The sequence below is a fragment of the Bubalus kerabau genome, chromosome 11 (genome assembly GCF_029407905.1).
Source record: "Bubalus kerabau isolate K-KA32 ecotype Philippines breed swamp buffalo chromosome 11, PCC_UOA_SB_1v2, whole genome shotgun sequence".
Classification (NCBI taxonomy): domain Eukaryota; kingdom Metazoa; phylum Chordata; class Mammalia; order Artiodactyla; family Bovidae; genus Bubalus; species Bubalus kerabau.
The window spans coordinates 81,202,565-81,210,891 of NC_073634.1; the positions used below are offsets into that span (position 1 = coordinate 81,202,565).

Consider the following 8,327-nt stretch of genomic DNA (forward strand, 5'->3'; position numbering starts at 1 on the left):
CGGTAAGAGCTCAGGCTGGGATTGGAAAGCAGCCCCTGGGGAGACTGCAGAGGAGCTCTGGCCTTAGGAAGAGGGCAAAAGCCTCTCATCCTTTATTTTCCCAGATTCAGTCATTCCATGAACCTCATTCCTCCAAAGGAGCTGAACAGCAATCTCCACTTTTGTTTTTTAATCTATTTATTTACTTAGCTGCACTGGGTCTTGGTTGTGACGTGTGGGATTTAGTTCCCTGACCAGGGATCGAACCCGGAACTCCAGCACTGGGACCCCAGAGTCTTTGCCACTGAACCACCAGGGAAGTCCTAGCAGTTTCCAATTTTCACATGGATTTGCTATCTCAGGCATCTTTCCTCTTCTATTCCAGTCCTCCCTGCCCCACTCCTGGCAGCTAACTAATATTGTTTATGTGCAACTAATCACGGGTGTCACCGCAGCATGTGACCTGATGCTAAGTGGTTCACAGGCCAGTGCTTCTCACACTCCGAGGGGCCTAGGAGCCACTTGGGGATCTGATCCAGCTGATCTGGCCTGGGGCCTGGGGATCTGCCTTCCAACAGGCTCCCAGGGGCTGCTGCAACCACCCTTGGAGAAAATGAGGCTGCGGTGGCTGGGGAGACCTGGAGGATTCTACGATGGGTTGGGATGGAAGTGAGCACCAGGAAGGCTCCTGTGCAGGAATTTCAAAGGACTGGACTCACTTCTTTCTGGAGCTTGCTCTCCAGATGAAGATACTCTCCATCTTCAGGGTCATTCCCAGTCTCCCTGCTTGAAAAGCGTAAATCTGCTGTAAGAGGGCAACCTCACCACGGCCTGGGCACCCTGTACAACCTCCCCTCTTGCCTTCCTGTCCCTGGGAAACTGCTTTCACCTGAAGGAGCTTTTTATTGTATCTGTGGGGTGGGCAGCTGTGGTCCCATCAGACCAGGGCTCGTTCAGGGCCAGCCCACCTCAGCCAGAGCTCTGGACAGAAAGCCTCCTTCCTGCCTTCCCTCAGCTGGCTGCTGACACAGACGTAGCATCTGCAGAGAACCCTCTCGCCAGGAACCAGGGGGTCTCTGGCCCTTCGCACTTCTGAGCCTCAATTTCCCATCTATAATGTTAGAGGGGACCGAAGGCTCTCTCGGAGATACCTGGCTCTGCACTCACCCATTCAGGGTTTGGGAGCTCAGAGCAGGTAGGGATGGTGCTGTGGGGAGATGTGGGTGTTAGGGGTGGCCAGGGGACAGGGACAGGCAGGGTGGCTCCATCAGGGCGCACCCGCCTTCACAGACTCTCTCTGCACTGAGGATTCTCAGATATTTTTAGGAAGGTTGGCGCCTCCTGGGCTGTGATTCATTAATACAGCTGACAAGGATCAGCATTTTTTGAAACAGCAGTGGGAAGTTGAGAAGGTTCCCTAGTGCGGCTGTGAGGAGAAGGGGAGAGTCCTGGTGTTTCTAGCCAGAGCTGTGTGTGTTGCAGGGAGGTGATTAGAGAGTGGAGGGGAGTGAGGTGTTGCAGGGAGTGGGCAGGGGTCCTGGGAGTATCCATTTTGAGTGAGGGACTTGGTGCCCAGGGCAGGGCTATTTGACCACGACAAAGCAGAACTTCTTCAAAGCTTTGTAAGTGTTCTAGAGAGATGCTCCTGTGTGTGTGTGTGTGTGACGGAGGAAGTCAGTGGGGACATTGTGACGTCATGGACCAGGCTTCAGGGCCTCTTTTGCTGATTTCAATACATATATGCTGACCCCCTACTGTGGTCAGGCCCTGAGCTGTGAGGCCCATTTATTTACTGCTTTTTTGTCCATTGTGCATTTACTCTGTGCACGTGTATCAGATAAAGTTTTCAATTAGCAATAATCACGCTTTGGATAAACCTCATTGGCTATGATACTGCCACTGTGCAAAGCTGTGTACTCATGGAGCCAGTACCCGCTCTGTGCCGGCCCAGAGGCCTGGCTCTGATTCTGACTGCAGTATACTCTGCTCTGTGACCTTAAATGAGTCTCTTCCCCTCTCTGAGCCTCAGTTTTCTCCTCTGACAAATGGGTGTGGGGTAGTTTCTTTCCTGCCTGCCTCACTGTAAACACAACGGAGGTCAAGGCATTTGATTAACACCAGAACACACTATTCTTGTTATGCCCACAGCATCCAGGCCCCTCCCCACCTCACAGCCCTCTTGGAGGACCCCCACAGCTGCTTCTGGCCTGCCCTTTCCCACAGGGCTCTTGGCTGGAGTGAGGAAGGAAGTGGGCTGTGCCAGCAGACCCCACGCTGGGCCAAGGTGGGGAAGGCTGCTCCCCAGGCCTAGAGGCCACCCCAGGCTCTGCCACTTGCTGCCCACCAATGGGATTGTATTCATCAGGGTTCTCCAGAGAAACAGAACCGAGAAGATGTTATGTTAGCTCAGTACGTCATAGGAAAATACCACAGACTGGATGGGTTGAACAACAAAAATTTGTGTCTCACAGTTCTGGAGTCTGGCTGTCCAAGATCAGCATGCCAGTAGAGTCAAAGGCCGGTAACAGCCTTGTCCTCAAGGCCTAATTAACCCCAATTAACCTCCCCAAAGTCCTACCTCCTAATACCATCACACTGGGGGGTTCGGGCTTCAACATATGGATTTGGGGGGACACATTTGTTCTGTAATAAATATATATATGAAGAGATTTATTGCGAGGAATTGTCTCACAAAATTACGGAGACTGGAAAATCCCAATCTGTAGTGTGGGTCTGCTGAAGGAAGGGGAACCTCTTCCAGGGTCCAAGAGGGGCCTCTTATCTAACACTCGGAAATGAATTGTCTGAGGAGACATACATGCTGACAAGGGAAGAGACTTTATTGCAAAGGGACGCCTGAGCGGGGAGCAGAAGGGTAAGGGAACCCAAGACTGCTCTGCCATGTGGCTCGCAGCCTTGGGTTTTATGGTGATGGGATTCATTTCTGGGTTGTCTGGCCAATCCTTCTGACTCTTGGTCCTTCCTGATAGCGCATGCATTGCTCAGTCAAAACAGATTCCAGCGAGGAGGATTTGGGGAGGTGGTAGGATACCTGGCATCTCCTTTTGACCTTTCCTGAATTCTTCTGGTTGGAATAGTTGCATATTCCTTACCAGGACCTGCTATCATAAAAGAACTCATGCAAATGGTTACCATGGAGCCTGGCCAGGCAGGATGGGCAGTTTCAGTCATTGTTTCCCTCTAACAGGTCAGCAGGCTGAAGATCCAGCAAAGCTAATGCCCAGATGACCTCCTGGCAGAATTTCGCCTTACTCAGGGGAGGCTGGGCTTTTTGTTCTATTCAGGCCTTCCAATGATTGCATGAGGCCCACCCAGGTTACAGAGAGCTATTGGCTTTTCTAAAAAGCCTATTCAAATGTTAATCTCATCCTAAAACACCTTTCCAGTTGACATATAAAATTAACCACCATATAGCTGGGTGGGCCTAAACCCTGGGACCTTCTTGGGGACCTGGAGACACCTTTCCCATTTAATCTTTCTGGGCCATGCTTAGGGTTTACAAAACTGTCCCCAAGGGCCGATCTGGACGTGTCAACTTACAAAAGATGCCAAACATGTGGGGTCTGGCCTTCAGGCTACCAGGTGGGAACAGGTACAGTACGGCTTCAAGGGCAAGCTGGCAAGTCACCCCAGTGCCCACACCACTGTGAGTTCAGAGACTCAGAGTCTGACATTTCTCCTTCCCCAGAACAACCTCCAAGATGCCTTGGAACCTTTTAGGAACATTTTTGCAGTTTAAAAATAGGAAATATTGCACAGCTCAGGCGACAGGGAGGCCAGGAGTGGGTGCCCCTAGGCAGGGCGAGAAAGGCTGAGGGCTGATGAGGGGGCCTGGGTGGGGCCTAGAACTAGAGGGGCCCGGGGACAATGCCATTCCTTCTTTTCTTCCCCCACTAGACCACTGAGCCTCCTGAGCCCCGAGAGACCAGGAGAACAGGACCCTGGGCCCAGCTGGAGGAGCTTAGGAGCTGATAGTGGGGTTTTGCTCTGGACTCTTGGAGCTGGGGGGTTGACGGGGTGCGACTCTGGCCTGCCCAGAGGATTAGGTTGGATCCCAAAGGAAAAGGTTTCTGACCTGACCCTGAGGGGAACTGGGGTTTTTCCATATGCCCGGGGTGCTCTGTGGAGGGAAGACCTGGCCTCCGCCTTTGGGCCCTGGTTCCCACGTCGGCTGAGCAAGCAGGTCGGACTAGAGGAGCTCCGGGGCTCCACCTGAGACTTAGGGAGCTAACAAGTCTGCTTCCGGTGCTCCTGGCTCCTTCCTTCACATACAAGTGGATGCGAGTGAGAGCCGCCAAGCATCCAGCCCCATCCTGTGTCGTGCTTCCAGCTGGGCTTGTGCTGAAGCGGGGTCGTGGTTCAACGCCATGAATTTGAGCCTGTCCGCAGCCCATGCATGCCTCAGCTCTCTCACACTTGTCACAAGCCCTGGGGCTGCCCTTGGAACTCAGGCTGTAATGCAGGCTCATCAGCCACCCACTCACCTGTGGCCTCTGAGTCCCCTGACTCCCTCTTCCTACCAAGCCCAGGGGGCCCATCCCTGGGCTTGGTAGGAAGCCCCATCCCTGGGGCTGCCTGGCTCCAGCTCCCTTGTTGGTCAGGGCAATGTTCTTCCGTGTTGGAAGTCAACCTAGTCTCTCACCTGGGCTCTGTTCCTCCCCACTAGCTACTGGCTCCCTGAAGGCAGGATCCAGGGTCCTCTATTTCCCATACCCAGCCCAGGTAGTGCCAGCCCAGGGCCTGCTGCATCCCCTCACTCAGTGCTTCTGGACAGCTGGGCAGTTCTGAGTCTCTGGTCCCAGGCAATCGCCTACCTCTCACCTGAGCTGGGACTGATGGATGCCCACTGACCTCAAGGAAGCTCAGTAAGGAGCAAATAAATGGGAAACTGAGGCACAAAGGCACCAGGTGGTCAGACAGGAGGGGCAGGGGGTAACAGCAGGTGCAGCTTTCTGGGAACCCCAAGCTGTCTTTTCTCCACTTGGTGGCCTCTTCCATTGTCTTGCCCCATCTCCTCTTGACCTTCACTGACCAGAGTCCTCCACTGCCATTCCTTCTTCTACTTGTCTTCCTCACAAAGGGTCCCACACTTCAGAATGATATCCTAATCTCCCCTCCACACACACTGCCCAGCCCCCCCTCCCCCGCCTCCCTGCTGCCCACCCACCCCACACACCCCGCCACTGACTCCTAGTGTCCAGAGGAAAGTAACCAGCTAAACTAAACCATGTGGATGCAGACACATCAACCAAGGTCCAAGCGGACCCTCGAAAGGTAGCCTCGCTCCAGGGGATGCTTGAGTCTGGAAGGGAGAGGAAGCTGCTCTGTGTGTTGCCAGCTAGCTGCTTGGTGGCCTCTGTCTTGCAGACCTGAGGGTAAGGCAGAAACAGAGCCAGTCACCCCAAGGCTGCCCACAGAGGCCTGGGGCCCCATTTGCCCCTCTCAAGGCTTCCCCAGCCCACCTAGGTAGCTCTCTTTCCTCCCATTCTCATGGACCCTCCTTCCTTCCTATTACCATCTTGGCATCTGGCCCCCAGCAAAGTTCCACATTCTTGAGTCAAGTGAGATCCCATGACCACTCCCTCAGTCACAGAAACCTAGTCAGGCCTGCGAAAACATGCCCAGTACCCTCCTTGCCTCCCCTGCTCCTTCCCAGCCTTGCTCAGAGGGACCTGAAGCCTTCCGGAGGAGAACTTGCCATTCCAGATGTTAGACCAAGTACAGCCTTATCCCTCCCTTTCCATCCCCTGAAATTCCCTTAGAAACATACAACCGTGGACACCCCCCGCCATGTGGCCAAGAGTTCATCAGTGGCAAGAGACTGTACTGACTTTCTGGAAAATGGCAAGAAGATTATACTGAACTGAAAGATAAGCCAGAGCAAGGAAGTCACGATCTAAAAATGGCTCAGAGGAGGTCAGCAGCCACTCTCTATCAGAGGTCTGCCAGGCACCCACCCTCTTCTATGAGAGTTCCAGAAAGAGAAAACCAATCGTGTAGGTTTTGAGGTCAGGAAAAAATGACCTAGTTTGAAGACATAGATCTTTGGTCTGAAAGGCAGAATGCCTTGGAATATACTTATGAAATTTGAGGAGGCCAGTGATAAGATCTTATCTTCCAGAGAGGGAGAAACAGATCACTTGCCAAGAAAGAGGATCAAATTAGCCCCAGAATTCATAGCAACAGCTCAGACAGTTAGAATGGGTTCAGAGGGAAAGTGATTTTGAGCCTTTCATCTTGTAACTACATAGACTATCAACTTAATAGCCTTTTAGAAAAGGTTGTTTGAGGGTGTGCTAGAAGCAAAATGAAAAAGGAATCTACAAAAGAGGAAGGCGTGGGGTGGGAAAAACAGTGGAACTAGCCCAGTGTGATGCCCTAAAAAGAAATCTCAGCCGGGGAACGGACCAGACCCAGAAAGCTGATGATCTGATATAGAAACTTCTGGTAAATGGTGTGATTAAAAATCGGAGGTGGTGGGGGTTGGAAGGTTATGGAAAAGAAGACAAAGAGTTTGTTTCTTTTTTGAATGAGAGAAAAAAAGGTAGAACAAGAGGCAGTCAGAAAGAAGAAAAGCTGGTCAAGAAGTCTTGGTGCAAACACATATGCGGCCAGCTGCAACGCAGTGGCTGACTGGTCTGAGAAACTGATGCGTGTCAGGGAAGAGCATCTCTACATCCCTCTGATCCGGGCTTCGTGTCTTCTTCACGCAGCCCCGGTCCTGTGACTAAGGAACACACTGCCGTCGTAAGGGGCTGGCGATGCGGGTGTCACCGAGTCCTTCTCATGTCACCCTGTAGAAATGACAACTCAGAGACCTGGCACCAAAATGCTCATACTCTGGCGACTGAGATTGCTGTTAGAAATAAACCATCCTTCATGCCTAATCCAGGAATTTTGTGTTTTCTACCAGCATCCATGACACTGTGGCAGGGAAATCTCTTGCTGGCAAGTAGGAGAAAAATCTCAGACTAGTCACAGTTCTTGACATATGTTTGAAAATATGTACATTTCAGTGAACCTACCTTTGACCACATTTGTATGTATGCGCGAGGATTCGAGGGTTGTGATATCAGTGGGAATGGGTGTTTCAAAGTTTGTACATACTGGAAAATCAGCGCTCAGCTGTTTGAGTCTGTAAGAGACAACTGTGAGCCTCTATTGGATACAGGACTGTCCCGGCTCTCCTCTTTGAAGGACGGGAAGGACTTGGGGAACTAAGGGACATGAGAGACCAGTGCTTCACTCCCCAACTTACCCACCTACCACCTGGGCTTTATCGAGGCCACTGCGGGGTAACCGGATTTTCCCCTGGAACAACTGTAGTGACCACAGGAAGAGGCCTACAGAGGACCATCAGGTGGAGTAAAGTAACTGAACTCTTAGCAGGGGCCCCTGCTGTGTGGGATAAGACCTTCCCTGCCTCTGCCCCTCCCATTCCCCATTTAACACAATATTCCAAACCTTTACAATATTCTAAACCTCTGTCAACACTTGGCCCATCCCGGGCCAACTGAGTCAGATCCTGGGGCATATGCCAGAGCACTGGGATTTTAAAACCTCTCTGAAATTTCTTCTCTAGCAGCTTCCCTTGAGAACCTCTCCTCCAAGGAGCCTGTGATCTCTTTCCAGCCAACAGAATGGAATGGGTCTCCACGAGTTAACCACCATATCGTGATGTTGCAAGAGGAGGCTGGATCCATCCCCACCAAACAGCATTTCAACCTTCCTCCTATTTTTCATTATTTTGCTCCCATCTCTGGATCCAGGTGGTTTGGTGGAGAGGGAGGCTGCATAGAAAAGAAGTAACACTTGAGTAATTACTGCTCTGAGTATAGCATTGAGTGCTTTACCTGAAGTATCTTCTCTGCCTCCTCAAATAGTGCCCCATGATTAATGCTGTTACCCCTCTTTGAGAGGAGAAAGCAGAGGACCAGGAGAGCTTGGCAACTGGTCCAAGCTTATGCAGAGAGGCAGAGCCCAGCAAGGTTTAGAGGAAGAGGGGGTAGGAGCAGGGACAAACAGGAAGCAAGATGAGAAGGTATTGCTTATGTACAGACATAAACTGCAAAGGTACCAAGAAGCCTTTTCGGAGCCAGATGAAGTACAGAGAATCGGCAGGAGGGGACTGATGAATGTCTGGAAAGGCAGGCTAACTGGAGTCCCCAGCCTGCAGTGGATGGAGGGAGGAGCCCTCCAGGCTGTAATGAATGACAACTGCATGTTTCTGTTCCTCTGCATCATCAAGGGGTCAAATTGCCCCCATCCCCATATCCACACCACCCCTGAAATCTGTAGGTGGTCCATCCAGACAGGTCAGCCCGGCA

At 51.8% G+C, this 8,327-nt stretch overlaps 1 pseudogene; it reads right to left on the reverse strand.

Moving 5' to 3' along the window:
* Window positions 1-1,772: 1,772 nt before the first annotated feature.
* On the reverse strand, window positions 1,773-1,890 carry LOC129623946 (uncharacterized; annotated as a pseudogene).
* Window positions 1,891-8,327: the final 6,437 nt, after the last annotated feature.